The sequence below is a fragment of the Poecilia reticulata genome, chromosome 5 (genome assembly GCF_904066995.2).
Source record: "Poecilia reticulata chromosome 5, P_reticulata-male-v2, whole genome shotgun sequence".
NCBI classification, from domain to species: Eukaryota; Metazoa; Chordata; class Actinopteri; order Cyprinodontiformes; family Poeciliidae; genus Poecilia; species Poecilia reticulata.
The window spans coordinates 32,270,785-32,296,775 of NC_088834.1; the positions used below are offsets into that span (position 1 = coordinate 32,270,785).

Here is a 25,991-nt window from a genome sequence, read left to right on the forward strand (position 1 = left end):
AGGAAACCCAATTCAGCCGCTTGTACCTGTGAACTCGTTCTTTCGGTCATGACCCAAAGCTCATGACCATAGATGAGGGTGGGAACGTAGATCGACCGGTAAATCGAGAGCTTCGCTTTTTGACTCAGCTCTCTCTTCACCACGACGGACCGGTACAGCGCCCGCTTCACAGTAGACGCTGCCCCAATCCACCTGTCGATCTCCCGCTCCTTTCTTCCCTCATTCGTGAACAAGATCCCCAGATACTTAAACTCCTCCACTTGAGGCAGGACGACCCCCCTGACCCGGAGAAGGCACTCTACCCTTTTCCGGCTCAAGACCATGGCCTCGGATTTGGAGGCACTGAGCCTCATCGCGGCCGCTTTACACTTGGCCGCGAACCGCTCCAGCGAGAGCTGCAGATCACGATCTGATGAAGCCAAAAGGACCACATCATCCGCAAAAAGCAGAGATGTGATCCTAAGGCCACCAAAACGGATCCCCTCAACACCTCGGCTGCGCCTAGAAATTATGTCCGTGAAAGTAATGAATAGAATCGGTGACAAAGGGCAGCCTTGGCGGAGTCCAACTCTCACCGGAAACGAGCCCGACTTACTGCCGGCAATGCGGACCAGACTCTGACACCGGTCATACAGGGACCTGACAGCCCGTATCAAAGGGCCCGGTACCCCATACTCCCGGAGAACCCCCGACAAGACCCCCTGGGGACACGGTCGAACGCCTTCTCCAAGTCCACAAAACACATGTAGACTGGTTGGGCGAACTCCCATGCATCCTCCAGGACCCTGCTGGTCTTTTCATTTGACCAAAATGTTTCTTCTAACTGAAGGTAACACAAATGTTCTGGAACGGTTCCACCCTCTCTTGAATTGAATGTGACAGCAAATCTGAGGGTATAACTAATCATAGAGTGATAAAGACTTTATAAAATCATTTTCTTATTTCTTAAGTGAAAACTAACAGTTTTATTTTAAAAGTCACTCAGCAATTAGGAAGTGAATACTGTGGCTACGCAAACATCTGTTATTCAGGCATCCTTTAATTTAAATGTTGATATAAATTTTATTTGTTTTATTTATTTATTTATATTTATTTATTTATTTTTGCAAAACCAATACAACCAGAGGATAAATTTTATTTCCACTGTGACTAAATGATGGCATTTCAGAAATTATTTACACCTTTCTCAATAATCAGTGGGATCATTTCCATATGGATCAAATTATTTAAAACCTTCACTCTTAATTATATTCCCAGAAGATCCACAGAACTGGCGCTTGGTTCCTGCTGCATCCACGCTTTCTGTCGTTTAAATATTCTGCAGATGAGGCTAATTAGACACACACACATGCGCGCGCGCACACACCCACCCACGCACACACACACTCACACATACGTCTATCGTTGCAGAGACTTTCCATCAATCTGACCCTATCCATAACCATTACCAGTATGACTAACCCTAAACAAGGGTCATACCTACATTTCAATCGATCCAGTTACCAAACAGTAAAATATGTTCAACTGAATTATTCAAAGTAGATTAAAAGGTTTCCATCAAGTCATTTACCTGCAGAATTCACTCCTCCTGGACGAACACGTAGGAACAATCACTTTAGTTGTGTCCCTCATCCCAAGCATATGCACGTAGCGACAGTGGAGAGGAAAAACTCCCCTTTAACAGGAGGAAACCTCCAGCAGAACCAGAACCAGAACCTGGCTCAGAACTAGCAGCCATCTGCCACAACTGACTGGAGGTTTGAGCCAATAAACCCAATAGACTGCTTCAGAGGATTTGAAACCACTGCTTGACAGAGGGGCTACTTTTTGTCCTAAAATGTCACAGTACTACAACTTCGTACTTGTCAAAATTATTTACCTGAAGAAAGACTTCAACTTCAACGTGTTTCCTTTCCTAAAAGTCGAAACGTGACAAACATCAGAGGCATCGATTTGAGCGCAGTTCATTTGTGGGCTGATCACAGATGGATAATTTGTTCTGATCTTTTCCCTTTGGCCATGGAGAGAGGGGGTGGATGGGGGCAGAGGAAGGGGGATGGGACGCTCATGTCTGAGACCTCTTGCTATCAAATATTTGCTGTGAAAGCGTCGTCACTGTCCATTAGCGTTCCCCTCTCTCTCTCTCTTTCAGTTTTCTGGGTGCATTAACCTCCTCTCCACAACGCTCCCAAACAAAGGAAGGACTGTATTTCACAATGAGAATGTTTGCATGCGTGTGTGTGTGTGTGTGTGTGTGTGTGCGTGTGTGTGTGTGTGTGTGTGTGTGTGCGTGTGTGTATGCATGCGTGTTTGCGTGTATTCAGTTTTCTGCCATTTCCACAGAATATCCACCGTGTTGAAACGCTTAGCAAACACCTGTCTACATCACAATACTACTGCGTACACCTGACCCAGTGACACAAAACACATCGTGCGCATTCATGCCGTAATCCTCCCACAGGCGAATGAAGCCTCTCAGAATACACACACTCACACTCTTAATAAAAAGGCCTTTTTAAGTACAGGGTTCCTAATAACTTCAGCTCTCATTTGAACACCAAACATTCCTGGCCTCAAATTGAACCACAGTGCAGAATCAGCTCCACAAAAGACCTGAATGGTCCAATATGAATCATGACACAACTTCAGTATCAGTGTTAAAAGAACGATATGCAGCCACCGACAGTGCTGCTGACTAAACTATTATACCACACACACTCAGACAGACTGCACTCTCTTGAGCTGTTTAAGTGCTTCAGCTCATTTCTCACAGAAATGTCTTTGTACATTTAGGAAACTGGTCCTTGAAATCTTTTTCCTTAAACTCCAAAGTACCAAAAAAAGGTTAAATTTTACGTCTCAAACATTTCAAGCAACGCATGCAAACTCCACATGGTGACCAAAAGTAGAGAAAAAGTCTTTAGTTTTCCAGCTATGCTGATGTCACACCTCTCTGTACTGCTGACAAAAAGCCACTAATGCACAAATTACCTGCATTTCAGGTAATTACATTTCAGATAAGTTCACACAGAACAAACTAAGGTTCTAGTTATTGGCACAAACCCCCAGATGGCACATCTTCAAACATCGACGAGGAATCAAAAACAGAAAAGAATGTATTTTGTCTTCTAGAGAATATTGCAATAGGTTGGCCCGTTCTCTCTCAGTCCAGTGACATTAGCATATGCTGTTACAACCCTGGAAAATAATTACTTTAATGCTGTTTAATGCTTCAGTCTTCCTGAGAAGACCACATCTTCAAAATGTAGCTGCAAGAATTCTGACGCAGACCAGGAAGCGATCTGGCATCACAGCAGAGCGTGAGTCTTTGCAGGGCCAGCTGTGGCATTTCCAATTGTTTTTATGGAACACTTATTGGTTTTTAAAATTGTTAAAGGTATTAGTTCACCCTATTCATCAGATTTGCTTCTCTCCTGCAGGCCACCTGACCCCGCAGGCCTTCTGTTAGTCATTTTCATTTTCTCATTACGCTCCTCACCTTGGGAGCAGCCTTCCTGATGCCTGGCTGCTGACCGAGGTGATCGTTTGAGAAACTTCTCGGTTCAGCCAGGGTTTTAGTTGGATTTTAATACATAGTCTTTTTATTCATTTACATTTTATTATTTCCATTTAATTTCATATTTGAATTATTATTATTATTATTATTATTATTATTATTATTATTATTATTATTAGTATTATTATTATTACTATCCATTTGATTAGAGTACACTTGTCATTATTTTCGATTTTATCTTAGAGGGATTTTTTTTTCATTTGTTTTTATGATATTTACGAAAAGGCTTTTAGTATTTTTTGTTTTATTGATTTATTTTCATGTCATAATAATTTAATGTCCTTAATTAAATTATGTCTTTTTCTCTTAATTTCATTATTCCTGGTGTGATTGCATGTTTATCTGTGTGTTTTTAAACAGTAAAGAGAATTTTCTGTTGTCATTTGTATGAAAAGAGCTCTGCAAATAACATTTAACTGAACGCATAAATGTTTTTTTTTTTTTCATTCTTTACATGTTCTGTCAGGCACTGTAAAGAGAGAAAGCTAATAAGAGCTGATAAATGTGTCCAGCTGTCCAGGGGGAATGTCTCACACCACACACACACACGCATACAGGCGCGCACACACACAAATGCCCAACTGACCCCTCAAAAAAACACAGAGTTACATAAATTGTTTGAGATGTATTAATATTCTGTCTGATCAGGAAAGTGTCACACAGGATGTCTCTTAATGACCTCAAATAGGTCAAAGGTCAAAGTAAAGCACTCAAGGTTTCCCTGCTGGAGACCACTGGGGGGAACAGATGTAGTTCTCGGAGTGATAAACAGCTGATCACTGAAAAGCAGTCAGGCCTGAACGCTGAGAGGCCAGTGATAAAGAGAAAAGAGAAAAGACATCTACCAACAACAGCAACAAAAGCACATGATCATAGAGAGAAATTAGACTTTTGATTCCTGTTTCAAACACACACTGAAAGATCTGAATGAATCTTTACACCTGGGTTCAGACATTTTTATCAGAAAACGAACAGAGCTCAAACGTCGTCATATTAGCTAATGAGCTGAGCCATGTTCTATGTGGGGCTGTTTGCAAAAATTAACAGCGATAATTTGGGTATTTTAGCCTCCCATAGGTGGAAAATATATGGGAGTTAATTTTCAAAGTCATGTATATTTTTTATATAAATGTCACAGTTTCAAACTAAATATTGAGAAAGAAAGCTAAATGTTGATCTTACAAACTAAATGTTCACCTCTAAACTAAATACTCAGCAACTAAATATTAAGTTTGCAAACAAAATATGCATCATGTTCAGAGCTAACTTAATATTAAGCTAGCTAACGCTAACCTAACTAAACATTTAGTTTGGAGTCAAATATTTTGTTAAAAAACTGAATATTTAGCTTACTAATTAACTATTTGGTTTGAAACTGTGGCATCCATTAATAAATCAATAATATGGAGAAAATATGCCTTCAAAAATGAACCTCCATTTTTGTTTCCCATTATAAATATAAATTACTGCTGTTAAGTTTTGACTGTGTAGTTTTACACTAAGTACCCAGTGGTGTTCGCGCGATGCTCAGTCCTCAAAACTACAAAGGCTTGTTTAAAATGCAGCAACTTTGTGTTGTTTGAACCAACTGGACAACAAATGGACTTAGTGCAGCATCCAGATATCACACCTTACCAGCGCTGCACATCCGGCGTCTCCGCCGAGAGGATGGGGAGTATCAAAATATGCAAGCGAAGCAGATCTGAACTGGATGCATCCGTTTGCAGAGCGGGAGTTCAATGACATGCAGCACAGTAACTTCAAGAGCCACCAAGCTAACCACAGAGAATCACACTACAACCAATAGGTAGTAAACAGGCAGTTTTATCCTCAGTGAAAACTTGATTTACATCATTTTTGTTGTTGTAAATTTTTAATCTCAGTGATTTTTTATTTGAAATTTAGGTAAGTATTGAAATTGTTCAATACCATATTTTAATTTATTTGTTTATTTATTCTTCGTGGTTCATGTCTCCAGGTAAGAACATCCGCCATGCTCATTTCATCCACTGTTTACATCTGACTGATGTGCAAAACTGTGTGTCTTTCACAGAATGACATAAAGTCAATATGACAGGCTCAAATTCAAACAAGCATCAGATATAATCTGATTCAGGAGCACGTGTTTAAAAAGTCTGATCTTAAAAATGATGATTTCCTGTGATATGTGGGTTAAAAATAAGACAAGCTAGTAAGATTTAAAAAAGAACACAAAAAAAACTGGAACTGAGGAACAAAGCCAGAAAAAGCATAAATTGTCAGGCAGAATTAAAGCAATCATAACTGATGACCTGTGTGTTGGGCGAAGCATGGGCAGGAGCTTTTTTTTTTTTTTTTTTTTTTGCTTTCTCTCTATTCCACATTCTGCAATCCAAATAAGGACGTCATATAACAAAGACAAACATTAGATAACACAAGAATTATTGTTTATAATAAGGTAGCAAAAAAACAACCTTAAAAAGTAAGACATACAGTACAGCAACACCATACAGAACCAGAGATGAGTCTGTTTGATGCAACAGAGATTTCCCAAGTCACCTCCTCTCCAGCTTCAGGCAGGTAAACAGTGATGAGATGGAAGATGTGGTGGAAAAGGAGGACAAAGGTTGTGAGAAATGGAAACTGAGGGAATAGAGTTCACTCTGTTTGATTCCAGTCGGACTGTGGTTTTTACAAACAGCGGAGCGAAGAACAAAGAACTGCATATCAGCATTTTATAATGCAAACTGAGCTGAGTGCTGTGTTAATTATTATTGTTTTGTGATTTTTTTTTTTCTGGAGAAAACTGTCAAACTCAATTACCTTACAGAGTGAAGTGGTATATAATCCTTGCATGGGCTTCGCTGAACCACACACAGTCTGCACGTGTTTCAGAGCCTCTGTCAGAGCAGCTTTCACGTAGAGGTGCTTGGTCACCGCTTTGTAGATCCTTGTGTGTCAATCCTTCAGCATACAGGGGAGAGGAAAAAAAAAGAGCAAACACAAAGACTTGAGGTTCTGTCAGCTGAATTCAGAGCTGGGAGACAGAGCAGCAGCAGACGCTCCAGAAATAAAGGAAGGAAAAAGTCTTCTTTTATAGCATTTAATCTGTTTTCCTTTGCCCCCCACAACTCACTCTGTTCCTTTTCCTTTCTCTGAGCTCTCACTGTGTCAGAACGTTACTCTCTCTCCGACACACACTTACACACTGATTCTCCATCTGTCACCGCCTCCTCTTCGTCACCACTCCCCCTCATACATTATTAATGCGTCTCAGACTCACGCTCCACTGCTATCACACACGCACGCACACGCATGCACGCATACACACACACACGCGCACACACACACAAACACACACACGTGCATTTACATTACAAAATATAGACAAATGCACTACATGTTCATGAAAGTCAGATGTGGCGGCAAACGGTTCCAGCCAAAATGTTGAAGATACAAAGGTGAAACGAAAACTTTGTGATGCAATCATAAAAAATTTTTTAAAAATCAGCATGTCCTATGATATATTTAGGACTCTTTTCCAGAATACACACACATGCAAATATCAGTTGGCACATTGGGGACAATGTGGGCATTACACCACCAACCCCAGCCCTCTGGCTAGTCTCCACCAGTCAGAGAGGTGAGTTTTTATGGAAACTGTTCAAAAGATGCCAGCAGGCTCATTAGTTAGGATTGTAAACTGGTTGCATGGCTGGTTGGGTCATTATCCTATTGGTTGTTGTCCTTAGGGGGGGCGAAGAAATTTGATTAAAATTGCATTTTCACTTGATAATGACAAACTCTGATGAAACATTAAAAACAGAGATTGCGATTGTCAAATTTGTTGTTCTATACAAAAAAATGCTAATAATGGTGAATGACATTACCATTATTTGGTAATGTCATTACCAAATAATGACATTACCAAATAGTAATAGTGGAGTAGTTCTACCTCTAGAGGTAGAACTACTCCACTGGATGTAGCTGGTGTATGGAAGAAGTGTGGTGCATGTGCATGTGTGTATAGGCATGTGTGCGTGTGCGTGTGTATGCGTGTGTGCGTGCGTGTGTGTGTGTGTGTATGCGTGCGTGTGTGTGTGTGTGTGTGTATGCGTGTGTGTGTGCGTGTGATAAGTTGTATTTTGAACAGAATTTGTTTGTTGGGCTCCAACCATATGTAGTGAAAGATTTGTTAGTCGAAGAAACGGCATGAATTTCTAAACACATATGTTTAATAGATACTTTTACCATTGATGCACAAAGTAACACGAAATGCTGTGATGACATTTGAAGTCCACCCTGTCCGTACCTGCAGATCTCAGCTGATTGGTCGGTGGTTGGCTTCTCTAGTAACTAGAAGAGCTGGGCTCCTCCCACTGGGTTCACGGTCAGACCTCGCCTCAAATAGAGGATGAATCTGGAGGTCAGGGAGCGACCACAGCCATCTATGGAGAACTGAAATACTTGAGATCCTCTCTAAAATGCGTATAACGTTTTAATAGTTAAAATACCAAATATATGCTAATATGCATTAATACAAACATTAGAAACTGTCTTGGTACCACAGATTTAGCCTGGTTATTCCCTTCCGGTGCAATTCTGCACGATTCTCATCTCCCTTGGATTTCTCCCATTGAGCTTGATTTCTCAGGTTGAATTTCAATTACGCCAATCAGTGAACAGAATCCATTCAGTCCATGTTGGCCACGCTTCCAAATATTGAGCCATTTAAAGTCACAGGCAAACTTTAGACACTGATTGCAGTTTCCCAACCAATCTTTAAATTTCGATTTTGGCCGATACTAATTTTTTTGTCTGAAATGTTGCTAAATACAGCAAGAAAGTTGCTGAGCTGGCAACAGTGGGGCGACTGTTATTAACAGCAAATGTACAGACATGACCTGGTGGGCGGGGCTAACAGTCAAACCTCTGAGGGGAGAACAGAAGAGGACAGTGGTTGATTTTTAGACCTTTGCTGAGGTAGATAAGATCGCAGGATAAGATCGGTTTCACATGCAAGTATCACCCAATCTCCAAACTCCCCAAATTAAGGAAATCTGTGCCGATAATCTGCTTTGCCAATAAATTGATGCCCGTTTACTTCTTAATAGCCGAGGATCCATACGGTCTGTTCGAAAGAAAGCATGAAACAAGCGGCTGGTTTCTACCAGGCTAACACAGAAGTTAACAACCACAGCCTTCCTTCTTTCCACTCTTGTAGATGCAGCCAATCAGCATCGAGAAAAATGAATGGCAGCACTACCAATGGTGTGTCAAGCAGCATGTTTTTCAGCTTCCCAAGCTGCATTTCCTTTCAAATATTTAAGAACGGAAAAAAATAAATCTGTGTGTAGGTGAAGTATTTTAGAGTAACGTTCCACAGAAAAATCTGTGAGTAAATGACTCTGCAAATACACCAGGAAGGAGTGGGAGTCCATTCACGACATACTTTAATCAAGCGACTTTTTCAGATCAAATTAAATTACGTGTAAAAAATAAAATTCACATTCTATTCTCGCGCATTGGTTTCTACACATTAGCATAGCATTTTGTACTAAAAGGTTTCTTTAAACACACACATCATTCATGCACAAAGAGAATTCTTTTATGCGAGAAAACCAATCATGCATTAATGCCAATGTAACACATGCACATACACTGAAATCACACACACACGCAAGGCACACACACAGAGTTATCCATGCATTCAGTGGAGGAAAGGAAGCGTCCCTCAGCTAGAGTAAATCTGAGTTTTCTCATGGATTTGGCATCGCTGGGAGAAAACTAACCAGAGAACAACGAGCTTGGCTGGAATTTAAAAAATACATTCAAGATCCATGGAAAAAAACTGTTATATAAGACCAAACACAGTCCAATAAACTCTTTTAGCCATCTGCTTACTTTTCGGTCTAAGTGGAATGAATCAAAATTAACTTTCATCTGTAATTATGACCAGATTGTAAAGGATTAATTTGATAACATGCCTCTACAAAGAAATTAAATGTCTTTGTTTGTTGAAGTGCTTTGAGATGACATTTATCGTATGTTGGCTCTATAGAAATAAGTTGAAATAACTTGAAATTAAATAAAACTGTGAGGAATCTAAGTAATTAATGTGTTTTTTTCATCAATCCAGTCACTCAAAGTTAATCTTTATTTATGGCAGCCAATAGAAGTCTCAGTTTCATGCTGTTTGGTCATCACACCACAGGATTTCGATCCTTAAGCTTCTGCTATTTGTATTTTCTGCCTGTGAACCTATCAACGCAGCTACATGTAGGTTAGCATCGGCTACCTCTGACAGGAGCCACCCAAGGTGATTTACACATCACTACATTTCTATTGTTGTAATAATCCATGTTTAGATATAATCTTCACGAAAAAAAAGGATTCAAAAATGCTTTTATGTGCCAAAATAAATATGAACTGACCCAGTTTCATTTTTCTGACTTTTGGTATATTCCACACAGTAGCATTGCTAGAACGCAGACAGTCGTTCTAGCAATGTTCAGGCTCACCTGAACATTCAACGCTGAGGATAAAACCCTGAGCTGCTGCTGGAGTTTATGCAGAGTATGTCTGGAGAACAGACTACATGACTTAAAAATATGAGCACGGATGCCTCTGTGTCAAAATTGATGTATGCGCTTCTGTGAGCGAGACTGGATCGATGTGACTCTGGTGCAAAAGTCACTAATAAATGAAACGTAAGGCTTTTACCTTGAAAGGGTAGAAGCAAAACATTGCAGTTTAATCTTCACTGCACTGACAGCTTGTCTAGTTTAGACATCATTTTAAATGTTTTCACAGCTTCAGGCAGTTTTACTTTCTCGATTCAACCCATTTTCAAATCTGTTCTTAATTCCCCTATTTTGTTTTAATTTTTTTGTTTTGTTTTCCTCACGTCCTTCTTCCGAATTATTTTACTTTATATATACATATAAAGTTATATATATATATATATATATATATATATATATATATATAAAAATAATTTTTTTTTCTGTTTTTCAATGCTTTAGTCATTTTTACTTTTTTTATTTTTTTTTATTTTGCGTGGCTGCACAGTGGCGCAGTTGGTAGGTTTCCTTACAGCAAGAAGGTCTTGGGTTCGATTCCCGCAAAAACTTGCTCAGCAGTTTAATGCAAAAAAAAATCTATTGATAATTTTCATAATCTCATTTTTACATAAAATGTAAAAAAAAAAAAAAAAAGTTATGTCTTTCAAAACTGATATTTCTTCTGTTATTTTATTATCCTTTGAGAGATTATATTTTAGTTTACAAAAACTTAAACTTAGCATAAACAATAAAAAAAAAAGAAACATTTTAATCTCCCAGGCCTATGAATCATTTTGGACTTAAACATAGAATTTTAGACATTGGACAATTTTTTTATGAATTTCTAGTTCATTTGATCGTAAAAACATGCTCCTCACCCCATCTGCTATGTTTTACCATCATGTCATTAAATTAGCCCAGAGGGACAAACTGAACACTTGAGTCTCTTTTAACCCATCCATCCATCCATCCATCCATCCATCCATCCATCCATCCATCCATCCATCCATCCATCCATCCATCCATCCATCCATCCATTTTCTTACACCCTTGTCCCTCAGTGGGGTCAGGAGGGCTGCTGGTGCCCATCTCCAGCTAACATTTCGGGCGAGAGGCGGGGTCACTCTGGACAGGTCGTCAGTCTGTCACAGGGCAACACAGACAAACGGGACACACAACCACGCACACACACACTCACACCTAGGGGCAATTTGGAGAGGCCAATTAACCTGACAGTCAAGTTTTTGGACTGTGGGAGAAAACCGGAGTACCAGGAGAAAACCCACACATGCACAGGGAGAACATGCAAACTCCATGCAGAAAGACCGGGATCGGGAATCGAACCCAGAACCTTCTTGCTGCAAGGCAACAGATCTCTTTTAACCATGGTTATATAATTGCACAGTAAGGATAAGGTTAAAGATGCAGTTACAGTTACTAAATGTTGCTTCATCCTAAGCGCTGAATCTTAGGATCACTCTCTCTAGATGTGACATTGAAAGATTTGTGCCTAAATATTCCTTCAGCAAATTCTTGCTCATGTATACTGTATGTTTCATTACAGTATTCTGTTTCTAAGCAGATTTTCCAGCTCCAGCAAGACAAAATAAACTACGTAGCAAAAATGTCTGAAAAAACAAACCATCTCCAGAGGAAGGCTAGAGGAAGGACTGCAGACCTTCAGGGCCTCAGACTCTCAACACACACACACACACGCACACACACACACACACACACACGCACACACACACACACACACACACACACACACACACACACGCACACACACCTGTTTTCATCAAACTATCTTTAGAACTGGCTAGAACAGAAACACTTCAAAAGTAGTAGGGATGTGTTTCTGAAGCTGTGTGTGTGTGTGTGTGTGTGCGTGTGTGTGTGCGTGTGTGCGTGTGTGTGCGTGTGTGTGTGTGTGTGTGTGTGTGTGTGTGTGTGTGCGTGTGCGTGTGTGTGTGTGGGTGTGTAAAACCCTGAGGGTGGATGGGTGTGTATCTAGGCTTGACCTACTGACCTCAACCAACATTTTCAGCTCCCTTCTGTCTACAACCAAACTCCAGAATCAATACCTTTCCACAGTCACTGCTGCCAGGCATGATATGCAAATACGCAGCGCATCTCATTAGAAATGATGCGCTGACAACAATGGGAAGGCCTAAGCCCCTGACTGTTTCCTTAAGACATCTTCAAGACATTCAAGTACACACGGGTGCACACACACACACACAAACACACGCACACATACACAGAAAAGCAATCGGCATCAACTCCTGGCCAGATGGACTCCAGTTTTTGGAAATCTTCAACTGACAAGAAAACAGAAAAGTGTACTTGAGTTCAGGCCAATAAGCAATAAATCAATTAATCGTATGAAAAATTAAAACAAACTCAATGATTTCTTTTAATTTCTTTTAATTAAAAATTTCTTTTAATTTTTAATTAATGATTTAGTGTTTTTCTTCTGTCTTTCTACCAAAACTTGAAGGATAAAAGTCTTCAGTCTGGTGTTTTAGGGTTAGGGTTAGGGGACAACATCTGGGACAATTTAACATTCAGCAAAATTTGTTATCGTGACAGGCCTGCTGGGGTTGTAAATATACTGGGAAACCCACCAATATGAAATCTTTGTGTCTCTTACTGTCTAAGGTCTAGGCCTTTCAGCCAAATAATCACTATAAATGATTATTTATAAAAAAAAATAAAAAATTGACCAAGGCGTATATTTGAGAAAACTCCGTATTTGTGCGTTTACATGAAAAAACTTAGAGGTTAGATTCTCACGACTGAGCAAATTAGAGATGGAGAAAACAGATGAGAAAGACGTGAGGACGGTTTGAAAGCCAGACAATAACCGGACCTGATGTACTGTACGCAGGAGGAGGACGGTGGGGGCGACCGCCACACGCCCAGACTCACCCGCATGCAGGCCACGTCCGGCAGTTACTGAGCCATATGTGGGGTACACATCACCCCAGGGCACTGAGACATGGTATTCTAATTAAGCAGCAACAAAATTAGGCTCACGTACTCATAAACACACACACACACACACACACGCTGAGTGGCTGACTGCAGAATGTAAACCCTGATGTATGATTCAGTAAAAACCAGCAGGCAAAGGGTCACTTCAGTCGCACAGAGGGGAGAAACATTCTTATGACTCATTTCATAACGTCCTATGTTTTTGTACACTGCAAAAATAGAAAATATTACCAAGTATTTTTGTTCTGGTTCATATTGGAAATATCTTAGTACACTTGAAATAAGAAAAAAAAACTTTCAAGTAACTTTTCAGCAAGATATAAGAACTTGTTTTAAGTAACTCCTTAATATGGATGAGAAAGTTCTTTTCCACTAGCTGATTATATCACTTATGACATAGGAAAAATATCTTGTTAGAAGTGAAATAAAGTATTACCGATATTTGCACTAAAATCTACACCAAAACTACTTGGTATAGATTTTGTGTTTTTGCAGTGTATGAACATGATTAACCGAGATGTCAACTTTTAAACAGAAGTGTTAAATGATGCTTAAGGCCTGATGTGGATTCCGATGTGAGAACTGCTGTGCGTCAAGACGCATGTTCATGTTTGTCGGGGGGGAAATTTATGCTAAACTGATACAGTGTGCGGGGGGCAACTATGAATGAGACTCTGTTCCTGTCAACGCAAGATTAAAGACCGCAGCAATTGTGCAAGCGGTGTCCACCTCTGCGCCACGTCACACTGCTGCCCTTTCTGCGCTGCACACAAGGACACATTTACAGCAGCGACAGAGAAAATCTTACACAACAAGAACAACCCGGACAAGACGGAAAAACCCCAAACTTTCAACCAGACACTAAACTGGCCAGCTGACTTTGGCTAGCTGTGCCACAGCTACGGAGCGCCTCTTTGTGCCAATCTGAAGAATTTAAACTCAAATTTTCAATTCATTGTTTTATCCACTACAAGATTTACAACATAAACTAGGTCACTCACATAATTATACATTTATTTTCTGTCTATAGCAAATAACGAGTCCCATCTGGATTAAAGAGCCGTTCTGATTTGAGTAAATTCCACATTTCATATAGAGCACATCTACAATATTCAAAGGAAAATGCATCTTGGGAAGCTGTTGCAGACACGCTATTGGCTGCCGTTTTCAGAGCAGCCAATCCAGAAGCGCCATTGATTTCCCCTACTGCTGATTGGCTGAACCACCAGGAGAAGAAATAAGGAAGAGTGTAAATGTTATTTCTGTGGTATCGCTCAGCTAACTTTAACTGTGTGTATGGATGCACATTGAGGTATATCTGGAATTTGAACTTTTAAATTGAGCTGTTCTAAATGTTCTCTATTCGCTAGTTTCAGCTACTCACCCTGGGAGCTATGTAGCTGCAGATCACTGTGAGCTTCATTCACTTAAACTAGGACATCTCATGTTTACTCAACTAAACACTCGGTCAGATGACATATGGGTTTCCATCCAGCCATTAAACGCCAACATTTTTTTCCTGTAATTAATTAATCAAAATTAATTTAATATTAATGAAAGTCCCAGTCTTAATTTAAATACAAGAATACTGTAATCTTTCAGTAGCTACTCTAAAATGTGTGATTAAAATAAGTAACTGTTTGGGACAGTTATTAGTTTTCTTATTTTAGACATTTTTAATCATTATTTCTGCAATTTAGTTCAAACATTTTTGAATGTATTCAAGATGATTCTGTTTTTCATATGAATTGGATACAGCACTTTCCAAACCCAGTTAGTAATCAAAACTCGTGATAGATCTGTATGAAAACTCCAGCATTGGCCAAACTGGGTCATCAACTGGTCAGTGAGCAAAACAGAAATGAATCTACAACAAAGTGGCTATAAAAATAAATAATCTAAGCCCTGTAGTGGTCTATTCAAAGTCCAGAGCTCCACCTGGTGTAAATTTTGTGGCGGGGCTAAGCATCTGCCAGAATTCCTCCACAACGATGTCATCAATCAGCGGTGTCAGCCATTGCTGTTAAATGTGGTTCTGCAAATAATTAAAACAGGGAGTAATTCATTTTTATAATCTTCGTGCATTGATCTCTTACAAACAAGCAAACACCAACCTTTCATTTTACAGCAATTTCAATACCAAATCCCACAGGAGGTCAAATTCCTTATTTCACTCATTGACATGAAAATCAATTTTAATCTCACATACAACACGACGTCAGCCAGGCTAACTGCATCAAGTCATTGAGTTTGTAGTAATCCCCTATACCGACCAATCACAGTGTGGAAGGATGCGAGAGGTGAGACAGCAGACAGAAGAAACTAAAGCTCCAGTCCAGAGAGGAGAGAACAACAGAGTGCAGACATCATGGCAGCACCAGCCTCCATTAGTAACTTTATACAGGAGAAAACACTCAGTCACTGGCCCAGCAGTACTTTAATGGGAGGATAATTGAATGAGTTTAACAAGTTTGACAGAAAGTGCCAACCACTAGCGTGCGTCTCTCTGGTGAAGAAGGTTTGGAGAAAGTTTTAAACATCAAAATAAAATGGAGGAAGATTGAGAGGCGGTGAGCAGCGAGGGAACTGGAAGCTGAACCAGGTTGTCTGGAGGTAACCATGACAGCAGTAATTTAATTATCATTTCCATGGTGACTCTGATGCTGATCTCCACCTTTCCACAGTCCAGAAACCAAACAGAGCGACCGTCTGATCCAGAGCCAGCTCATCTGTGCTGCTGGTTCTTCACTTGATTCTGCCTTAGAAGGGAACATTTTAAACATGTTTCCCCTTTTTCTGTTTCTGTACATTAGATAAACTTTTCACAATAAGTATTTTGCTTCATAATCATTGGCTGCTTTCATTGCTGTTTGTTTAATGGGACAATTTGACCAGCGTCAAGACATTTAGTTATAAAAAGGTAAATAAAAAAGAAAAGTTAACATATAAACAAGTAAACTGCAACAGGCAAAGCAGACAGTCCACATACTGAATAAAGGTCACATTTCAGGTCTTAGACCTGACCATGCACTCCCCACAAAACTCCAACAACTCCTATGAACCATCAAATGCTTCAGATCCACACATCTGTCTCCAGAAAATGAAGGAGGCCCCATTTTAGGACCACAAGGGCCAAATGGAGTAGGTCAGATTTTTTTTCATGAAAACCTCTGTGCCTCATCGTGACATGTAACAGAAAAGTTTCAATCTTCAGTAAAGCTACTTCATTATTAAGCCTGTCATGATAAATTTTGACGACTGATAAAAAAGAAACTATTGAGATAAACGCCAATATTGTAATTTTGAGACCATATTCAACTACTATAATAATAATAATGGTTTAATAATGCAAGTATACCCACTCAAGATCAAGATCAATTAACTTTAATTTCTAAACAATATAAATTGTGGCTAACTGTCAGACCCGTAATTGTAGTTTTAGTTTGACTTTAGTTTGACGCAGGAACAACAACATCCCACAAACTTTAAGTCAAACCTTGGAATGGGGTGAGAAAGAGTCCCGCTTGCTCAATCTTGCATTACAATCTTGCGTAACACACCAGTCACATCAGAGAATAAACAACACATTTTATTGGATTGTATTTTGGCCTTGACGCATACATACATGCATAAATACACAAATATATTTCCTTATTTGTTGTTGTGTTTGATTTGCTTCACAAATCTCAAACTTTGCTTTGGAAGTTTTTAGTCCACATGTTGCATTTTTATTTTGTTTCATTCTGACTGAGTTCTAATTAGAGGTGCACCAATTGCAGTTTTCTGGCCGATCACCAATTACCAATCTTTTAAAAAGCCTGACCTGTCGATTCCCATTTTGGCCGATACCATTTTTTGTCTTGGCTAAATATACCAAGAAAATTGGTGATTTAGCAACAGTAGGGTGACTATTATTAACTAACAGTCAAACCTCTCTCATGGGAGGGCAGAAAAGTACAGTGGCTGATTTTTTCAAATTTGCTGACGTAGAAAAACATCGGTGGATAAAATCAGCTTCACATGTAAGCATCAGTCAATCACCAATCTCCAAAAATTAAGGAAATCGGCGCAGATTCCTCTCCCAATACTGGACTTAAATTTGTTTTCTTTCAACCAAGAAGTTTGTTTCTGATCAAAAAAAAGGAGTGAAAATGTTCTTTTATTTTCTTTTATTGTCCTCAAATAAATCCAAACTGTGTTTTTAAAGGACCTCCGTTCACTAAAGAGGTGAACAGATTGAGGTTTGATCAACTGAAACACTGTGGATTTAAAACAAGAGGTAGAAAACTGCAGTGCAGATGTAGAGGAATATTAATATTAAACATTAGAGCAGGTCCTATCTGAGAGCAGACATGTTTTATGTTTGATAGGATTTTTTTTTTCTGTGAAAACATCAAAAAAAGTCTGCTCTGTTTCCGGGAATAAAATATGCACTGAAACTGGGGAAGCTGGAGTAAAAAGCTTAACGTTCCTGTTTAACCATTTTCTCTCTTTTATATGTCCCCCCTACACCCCCAAACACACACACACACTCACGGGCATGCACACACACCACCATGCAGTCATTACGTCTGGTGACACAATAGCTTCTGGCAGCAGCTGGTCAGCAGTAGACAATTGAATCACACAAACACTCTGTGTGTACATGTGTGTTAGCCAACACACACGTACACACACTCTTAGATTGAGCAGGAACAAGCCCCTGCATGTCTAATGATGCGCCACGATGACAAAAAACACACGGAGGGACAACCTGACTGGCCATCTGTAGAGCTGGGACCATGTGGAGCATCTGTAACTGATCAATAACTCACTCAGTCTTCAACGTTTGCTCATGACAACATGTGGACATAAACATACCTGAACCGGCTCATACAGCGGAGCACAGAATTACTCCTTCTTCTGCCAATGTCGGACTTAAATTTGTTTTGTCTTTTTTTCAACAAAGAAGTTTTTTTCTTAGAGGAAATGAGAGACGAATAGGTGGCAAAACAAAACAAATAAAGTACCGGTTTTAATTTCTGAGCAGATTTTTGCAGATAATTTATTTATTTTTTTGACAAATTATCTGTGATGGTTGAAAGGCTTCCTGGACTTTACCCTGACCTTTATCTCCCCCCACAGATCCTCTATCTGGGCTGGGCCGATGCAAAATATTAACATTGATTTTAGTCAGAGAATTTAAAGATGACCTCAGTTTCAATCTGTTAGGAGTTTGAATAATTTTGGCCTTAACTGTGTGTTCATTTCTGCTCGTGTCGTGATGGGTGGGTTCCGTTCTCCAGCCCAGAGAATGGAATTTTAACTCAGTTCATGTTTATCGAAAAGATGGCAAAAAAACAAACAGCTTTCAATCATGGCGACAATGAGAAGCAACGGGAGGAGCCAGTAGAAAATAATGAGACCGAGGAGGAAGTGGAAATGACAAAAAAACCATCAGCTGGGGAAGGGAGCAGGAAGGACAAAGGAGGAGAAAACTAACAGCCGGGAAAGACAGAAAATGGACAGCTGAGTGTGAGAATGGAATCGAGAAACGAAACGGGGGAAAGACAGCCTAAACATTAACAGAAATAAATACTAAATCTAACAGAACAAGTCCAAAAAAAACTAACAATAAGAAAAAGTGAACTAACACAAGGAATAAACTAGAATGGAAAACAAACAACTAAAACAAATCCAAGGAGTAAATAATGACACTCCATAGTGCTGGTTTAGTAACCATGTCCCACTTCTAGTGTCTAAAAGAACATATGAAGACTGATTTGTGACCACTGCTGAAGATGTGAAAATAAACATTAAAATAAACCGATGTTATTCCGACTCCACTCTTTACTGCAACTTAGCAACTGCAAAGGTTCGATTTACAGCTCCGACTTTGAATAAGTTGTGGATTTTATGGTCTTACTTGGAACTAATTCCTGCATCATGAAAATCAACACATTTTATTTGAATTGTTTTAATTGAAAAATAAGTTGTTTAAAAAAAAAGTTATATTGTAAAAGTAATATTCTTTTTTACTGTTAAATGTGAAATGATGACAGCAATTCCTTTTAATTTTGTCAAATCCACAGCATTTGTCTTGGTTTCCTAAATGTGTTTTTTTTTTTTATTACCATGAGATTTAATTAAAAAAGATATAAATGCTGCATGATCATGGACAAAAACACATGATGAGGAGGGGGGAACAGTTTGCAGCCTGATGCACAACATGTGTCATGTCGCTCTTTCAATGAAGTCAGAAGATGTGGCAGAATCACTTACTGACTGCCAATTATACAGAGAGACAGAGGGAGAGAGAGAGAGAGAGAGAGAGAGAGAGAGAGAGAGAGAGAGAGAGAGTTGCTCACTTCAAGGAAACACCTGCAGCCATGTTTGTACTTAACGGACTGATGGCCATGTTCCCACTGCTGACACTCACAGAGACGCACATAAACACACGCTGTACGGTTTCATAGAGACTTCCTGTCTGTTCTGTCCAATTATCACCTCAAGTCCCTGATGTATTTCTGAAGATGTCGATGGGAGGCTGAGGGACGGACTTCTCTGTGCGGCGCCCTGTCCTGACCTCAGGGTTGAACCGCAGGGGGAAGTTCCACCCCTTGGTAGGCTGGCGACTGTCTTAAACGTTTTCACTGGAGGCCAGGAATCACGCTGACGGCTGACACTGTGTGCATATTACCAACCATTTTCATTGGTTCATCAGATTAACACTATCTTTGCTATCGTTTACAATAAATTCATATTCAGTAAACCAGTAAAAAAACAATGTTATTTTTATATATAAAACAAATTATGACGAATTTATAGGATGCACATTGGCAAGGAGATAGTAATCATTCAGATGCTGTATGTCCACTTGTTATTTACAATTATCATTATTGCTATTATTATTTTTATTATGGGTCTGTATGTTTTTTTTGTCTAGCTATGAGAGTCAGTTTGTACACTTCAAAAACACAAAATCTTACCCAGTCATTGTGGTCTAATTTCTAGTGCAAATATTTTAATACACTTGAAATAAGATAAACTATCTTAAAAGTAACTTTGGCTTGCTTTAAGCAAATTGTTGCTTATTGATGAAAAAGCAGACAAATTAACATGTAACATGGGAAAAATGTTTAATTAAAGGTGAAATAATCAGCCAATACAAGCACATAATCGTCACTAATAAGGAATTATTGACTTAAAACAAGCTTCTATATCTTACTGAAAAATTACTTTTGTCAGTTAGTTTTGTCTTATTTCAAGTGCACTAAGATATTTGCTCTAGAAATTAGACCAGAATTACATGGTAAGAATTTGTGTTTTTGCAGTGTAATAATTTTGTTTATGTAATACAATTTATTTGTTGGTTGTATATGAACAGGTATGTGAATACCAAGACATGAAAATTGTTGGCTGACAGGGCTACTGATTTAGAAGGAGGAAATGAAAAATCCAGACTGAGACATGAACAGGTCTGTCAGCTGAGCTGAAGAGTGTGTAAATGTTTGGAGGTAGTTGGGTGACCTACATGTACCAAGGGACCCTTGGGCTTCAATTATACTTGGTCATGGCACCCATGAACTCAACCAGTAAGGACATATCCATACAAACACACACAGAGAGAAACAATATTATTAACATTCTACAAATTGTAAATTAAAACATTTGAATCTGCTGGAGGTTTGTTCCTGTTAAAACACGGTGGTATCTTTCCACTGGTGTTATGTTTCTATCAACGTTTTTTTGTTTTGTTTCTTTTTTAGCACATTTTAAATTATTGCACTACAAAAAAGTTCATGGATAAGGTCACATTCAAAATAATTTCCTCCATTTCGGACAAAGGTTTTTTCGCTTGCTCGAGGTGGTTTCTGGCTTTTCCATAAAAGAGTTAATGTGTTAAACAAAGGATGGAAACAAAGATGCCAAAACATTTCTGACATAGACAATTCTTCCCGTCCATTGGAGGGTCTGTGCCTTACCAGGAGCACAAAACGGAAACATTTCTGTTTATTATAGCCATACGTAGTATCAACATTTGAGGATGTTGCGCTTTGGATAGCCTGGTTGGTTCACTCCAAACCAGAAGATGGAAACTCACCTAGCTCTCATTCATCTGAATTTGAATTTTGTCATAACTCTTCTGAATTGAATTGAATGCATCCAAATTGGAATGAACTGAATTGAATACAACTGATTTTAGTTTAAATTCCCATTATACGGAATATGAATTCTGCGTAACTGGATCTGAAGTTGATCTGTTTGCCATGTAAGATACCCAAAGATGATATCTGAATTGGCACTACATAAGTGAATACAACTGAAGTTAATCATTAAAACACTGTGTAAGAATTGAATAATTGTCAGAGAAAGTAATGAGTAATATTTCATTTTATGACTGATGGCTATCACAGATTTTCCTTTATGTGATAATGGCAGTAACTGAGGCACAAAAAAATGAAACTGGAAATGCACAACATATCACATCACAAATCCTCTCTGCATTATCATCGTGTGGAATATCACAATTTCAAACCAGTACCAGGATATGATATTTGGTACAAAACTACTAACTTCAACTCCAGCTGAAGTTAAAATGTATTCTTACTGTGCATATCAGTAATAGGTCTAGTCACCTAACGGTTCTTCATTCCCACATCTGATGTATGATTGTTGTTCTGGCTGAGATAATAAGGATTCCATATGAGTAATAGGACATTACGTAAAAGTAAAAAAAAGAAGAGCCAGAAAATGGTGGGTCGATTACGTCATATACATTTTCAGGAACAACATCACAACAAAATATTTCCTGACACGGTCCAGGTTCCTCGCCTGCGTACAGCAGCATTCCCTGTGTGTTTTTGCCGTTATGTTTAATGAGACGTACAGTACGACATGAAGGCGTTTCACTACACATCTTCTGTTTTTGCACGCATGAACAAACCGTGACACTAGAAGAATATGAATGATTGCTTTGCATCACAGCCTTATAGGTCAAGGCGAGTCTGCATGGCGATAGGTGAAAGATCGGTCTTTTATGGGAGATCTTTATCCTTCACAGATTGTTGAGCAGGAGTGTGTCTGTCTGTCATGAATTGGAATTGAAGTGACTATGTGGTTTAATGTCCTTCACTCCACACTGCCACGCTCCACTGACTTTACACCACTCTACACTAGCTGCCCAGCACACACACACGCACACGCACACACACACACACACACACACATACACACGCACGCACACAGAGGTTCACACATACTCATATGAAACTCAGTTATCTTGTCAGTGTACTCAGCCAAACATGAGGCTTAAAGAGATTAAGCTAGGCCTAAGCTAGGCCCTCCTGCTGCTGAATTTGGGCCCTCAGGGTATTCAGAGAAGGCCTTAAGAGGTCCCAGAAACAAACATAATCATAATAAATAAATACACATTCATAAAATATAAAAACACTATTTCTTTAAAATGGATTCAAATGATTAGAGGAGGTTTCTCTGTGCTTTAAGGTGTAAAATAAGCTTAATTTGCAAGTTTCTGTCAGATATTTACACATTACCGAGATTTTATATTACAAAAAAATAAAAAATAAGTAAGCCAAGGGTGACATTTGAGAAAATGATCAGTCCATCTTTATCTTGAAATTGATGTCCTGGAGAAGCCTTACTGAAAAGCAAATGGGGATACGAAGGTTCATGGGAGAATTATTGTGTTCATAAATTCCAAATACTGGACTGCTAGTCTAGTGGATAGGTCATAACTATATATTACTAAAACCAGGAAGACAGAGCATTCTAAATTCCTTCCACTGGCTCCCTGGAGATCAGAGACTAGACTTTAAAATACTGTTATTAGTTTATAAATCACTGAACGGTTTAGCATCACAATACATTAAAGATATGCTGTTGTTGTATCAACCTTCCAGACCTCTCAGCTCTTCTGGTTCTGGTCTGCTCTTCATCTCTCTCACCGGTTGCCAGGCTATTTAGTAAGAAGGAAGAGCCTTCTTACTAAATAGCCACCTGGATTTGCCTAGAAACTGTTTTTTAATACAGTAAAAAACTTTGACCTGTTTTATTCTTTTTGTAAAGTAGAAACACAGTGACCTACGGAGTTATGCTGAAATAAATTAAATTGAAGCGAACGTGACTGTTACAGGGCTATTTCTGGCCCTCCTTTATTACGATGTGAAGAATGGTTTCTGCTAACCCCAGAGAAATGAGCACTTTGGTCTCATTTAAATCCCCTTTTCTAGAAAATGGTGATATTTCTAGTGAACAGCTGCAAGGCTGGCTGAACAATGAGACAAACCCCTCTGACATTTCCTACACCTGCTTGGTAGCATTCAGGGTCACAGCAGGGCTGAAGAACTTCCCAGCAGTCACCAGGAACGTAGAGCCTGGACAGGTCCATCACAGGGTCAAGACAACAGTTGTGTTTCCATTATGCAAATGTGCGCAAATCGTTGTCTATTTTCCGCAAAAAAACAATACATAAAATTTTGCAACTGTGGCGTTTCCATTAAATAAGAAATTAATTTAAAATCATACATGAATAAGCTAATTGGAAGCTGCTACATATGTGCCGTTTTGGGAAAATTATAGCCGGTAACTTTACAGAAGAGCTGTGGATTCAAGACGCTTGAATGACACAAAACTTTTTATGAACTGTGTGATGCTGTGTGAGCTCTGGTGGAGCCAGCTGCACATTGTCTGAAGAAAACAAAAACAGACCATCATCCTCCTACTAGTTCCTGTTGTCATTTTTGTCATTTTCACCAGTATTAACATTCTGTTGTTGATCATGTGACTGGTGTGATGTGAAAAAGTGTTTTGCAAAATACACCTATTTTGACATTTTGAAAAATTGCCACATGCAAAAAGTTTTTTCAAAACTGGCGTATTTCCTTTAAGTTAATTTATTTTTGTAATTTCAATTTGTGGAATTTTATGGTGAATGGAAACATAGCTAGTGTCAACCCAAACAATACTCCAATCAAGACAGTTTCCAGGTATAAAATAAATACATACGACAAAGGGTTTCTCTTTGTTGTGGCTAACTGATGTGTGGAAGAAATTGATTAATGATAATGATAAACATTAATGATAAACATGAGCACAGAAAAACTCTGCCTGTACTAAATGTGATTTTATCAACTGAGAATAGAAATTCTCTCTTCAGCAATGTTTTTGCCCCATAAGCAGGCAATGTGCAATCAAACTAGGAACAATGGCAATCCAGCCTAAAAAAACATACAACCATAGCAGAGAAATACTTATTACATACAACTACATAGACAGTAAAAAAAAAAAAAGAAAAAAAAAAGGTGATTTAATATTTTTTCACGCTGTCAGTCTGTTGTCTTTTTTCCCCTCCACAGTCCAAACAGAAAAGCTCTGGACATACCAAGTATGTCTAATGTAAAGTAACTGAACCCGTCTGTGATTTTATCCCACCCCCAGTTTCATTTTCAACTCTCCCCTTACCCTCAACCTCTCATTATCTGTCTTGTATTCATATAATCCGACACCCCTTCACACCGTCTTGGTTTGGTCATGTTCTATCCCTTCCAAGGATTTCTCCGTGTCTCTCCGTCATCCCCCCCCCCTTCTCTCCACTCCTTGTATCCCTTCTGTCAGCGGCTGCCGTCTTTCTTAACCCACTTTTAAAGCAAAACAATAGAAACAATACAAAGTGAGCGCCCGGGGTGATGGGAGGGGATGCAGATTGGAGAGGCCGCACGAGTATCAAAAGCCTGCTCCCCACAGAGAGGGAGACGCAGGGAGGGGCAGTGCTCTCCATCTGCTGAGGTGCAAACAGGAAACAAGGCAGTTATGGAGCGTAATGACAGACTGCCAATAGAGTAAGTGTGTGGATAAGTACCCAATCTACATCTCTTTCTGGGTAATTGAACCACCGGTGTTTCCTAGCAAGATGAGGAGCTCCATTTTATCTGGATCTCAGGTACAGCTGATGAGTTCTTCTCTGTTGTTAGGACGTATAAGAACCAGTCGGTTTCGAATTAGTTTATAATTTCTGAATGAAACATTAAGAAAGGCAGTAGATTCAGTCATCTTTCTCAAACAGGACTTACATTAGGACTTAAGGTGTGTACCTGTAATGGGGAGTCTGGGGTTCAGTGAATGCAGCATTCTACTCTAACCAAAAGTTGTACTCAAATAAGAGTGGCACTACTTCAATATATTTTTTTACTCAAGGAAAAGCCAAAAGTAGCCGTCCAAGAAATTACTCAAGAGTAAAAAATCATTTTGCAAAAAGTCTACTCATGTACTAACTGGGGCTGCACAGTGGCGCAGTTGGTAGATCTGTTGCCTTGCAGCAAGAAGGTTCTGGGTTCAATTCCCAGCCCCGGTCTTTCTGCATGGAGTTTGCATGTTCTCCCTGTGCATGAGTGGGTTTTCTCTGGGTACTCCTGTTTCCTCCCACAGTCCAAAAACATGACTGTTAGGTTAATTGGTCTGTCTAAATTGTCCCTAAGTGTGCGTGTGTGTGCATGGTTGTTTGTCCTGTGTGTCTCTGTGTTGCCCTACGACAGACTGGCGACCTGTCCAGGGTGACCCCGCCTCTCGCCCGGAACGTCAGCTGGAGATGGGCACCAGCAACCCTCCCGACGCCACTGTGGGACAAGGGTGTAAGAAAATGGATGGATGTACTAACTGATCAAAATATCAATCATTTAATATTTGGATGATCATCAGATGGACCAAAATATAAAGTTAAGTGGAAATTTTAGTATTTTAAAGACAAAAATGACAATAATTCATATAACTAGCAAAAAAAAAAAAATAAAATAAAATAAAATAATAATAGAATCAGGTAAAAGAAAATGTTTCCAAATCAGTTTCTCTCAATAAAAAACTTGAGTAACTTAAAAAAG

The 25,991-nt window shown here is 39.2% G+C and overlaps 1 protein-coding gene across 37 annotated transcripts in view; it reads right to left on the reverse strand.

Moving 5' to 3' along the window:
• nfasca (neurofascin homolog (chicken) a) overlaps positions 1-25,991 on the reverse strand; it is a 108,259-nt gene that overhangs the window by 66,508 nt on the left and 15,760 nt on the right. For 8 of the 37 annotated variants that reach the window (XR_533796.3, XR_533797.3, XR_533795.3 and 5 more), the window contains exon 1: positions 6,380-6,774. The exons of 1 other annotated variant lie outside the window; for it this stretch is intronic. The gene's annotated coding sequence lies outside the window, so the exon portion shown is untranslated. Of the gene's footprint in view, positions 1-6,379; positions 6,786-25,991 lie in introns of those variants that run through there. 28 more of the 37 variants (XR_014087685.1, XM_081607492.1, XM_081607491.1 and 25 more) reach the window with 6 other exon arrangements.